The sequence below is a fragment of the Morone saxatilis genome, unplaced genomic scaffold, assembly GCF_004916995.1.
Source record: "Morone saxatilis isolate NCDOM2014 unplaced genomic scaffold, NCSU_SB_2.0 Contig1, whole genome shotgun sequence".
In the NCBI taxonomy this organism is placed as follows: domain Eukaryota; kingdom Metazoa; phylum Chordata; class Actinopteri; family Moronidae; genus Morone; species Morone saxatilis.
In genome coordinates this window covers 11,524,201-11,525,805 of record NW_023339651.1, presented here as the reverse complement: position 1 = coordinate 11,525,805, position 1,605 = coordinate 11,524,201, and positions in this window count along the sequence as shown.

Sequence of the window (1,605 nt, the reverse complement as noted above, 5' to 3'; positions counted from 1 at the left end):
GACCATTTTCACACATATGCTCAATGGCCGGTCTCTGCAGAAGGCAGGCGTGACTGATGGTTTGTCAGTTTTGGGAATTAAAAAAAAAAAAAGTTGTGAGAGGAAGCCCTCCCCGTCTTAGAGTCTGAAAGAAGCTTTTAACTGTTCTTCTTTAAAAGTATGTCACAGCCTTAATCCTGCCTCCACTTCAGTAGAAGTCCTTGGCTGTTCTAGTGAAAGATAAATTCTTTTAGCTGCAAGATGCAGCCTCTCCACAGGGCTTTTAAGGGAAATAAGTCATATCATACATCAAAGTCCAGTTTAGCTTCTTTAGCAGCTACTTCACCAAACGAGTCAATATGCATCTGTTTTGAATGTTAAGAGTGAACAAGTCAATTCAGCATCTTCTGTACCGTGAAAGCCCTTAACCCTTAATCTCTAACCTTTAACCTCTGCACTGTTACCCCAACTCTAACCCCTTAACCCTCATTATACCAGGAGCACAAAGGCTACTTAAAAGAGGGGAAGCTGCAAGGTGTGTGTGTGTGTGTGGAAAGAGATGAATTAATGATCTGACAGAAGTGTGTCTGTATGTTAGTGCTGGCATGCTTGAGTGAAAGTATTGATATATTTGTGCATGTGTGTGTGTGTGTTGGGGGATTATGTATTATTCATAATAAACAATCATTATTATACTCCAAGTGAATTCATCTTTTAATCAGCTCTAGCCATAATCATCCTCATCACAGGGAGTTTCATTAACTTGTTTTCACCTTCTCTTTAATGTCTTGCTATCCACTTAATTTAAGATTATTTCTCTTTTATTGTTGTCCTAGACTGAAATGATTTTCTACGGTAGCTGTGATAAGCTCTGGTTCATCTTCTCTCTACAATCATCCACCTCAGATTTAAAAAACTAGAGTCACAGAGTCTTGTCCTGAAGTGCAGGAGTCTGAGGTTATCTCTGTGCTACTTAATTGAGCAGTGATGAACTCCTGACCAGTTGTTCAGTGCTTCAGAAGTCATTAATTTTGCTATTGTGGTCCTTAATGGCACCAAAATGGCTGCTGCTGATTTTCGAAAGGCAAGATGTCCATCATGTTCCATTGCAGAGCCAGTGGTCTGTCAAAGTCCTTTCAGTCAAATGAGTCGAGGAAGTTTGCAGGCTGGCACACTGCGGCATGTTTTTGTGGAAGTTTGTTTCATCTTCAGCCAAGGGAAAGCTGGATGAGCTGTGGTGTGTATCACCCACTGTTGTGCTCACAGCAGAGAGACTGGACCATACATGACAAATGACCCTCACAGCCTGTAATTCTGCTGAAGGTCAACAGTCAGAGGCAGCAGTTTCAGAGAGAGGGTGTCCTTAGTCATATTGACTTTACCCTGATGACTGAAGGGTCTGAAATGAATCTGTTTACAGGTTGTGACCCCACAAACAGAAGTAAGGGAATAATTATAGTTTTGACGACCCTTGTGTGTACCAGTGGCTCCCAACCATTTCCCTAAAGGCCCCCTTGTTCTATAATTGAGTAAACTGGTGACCAAGTGACATATTTTATGAATATTTTATTTTATATTCAATGCATAACAATTCTTGAATTTCCTTCGGGATAAATAAAGTATCTA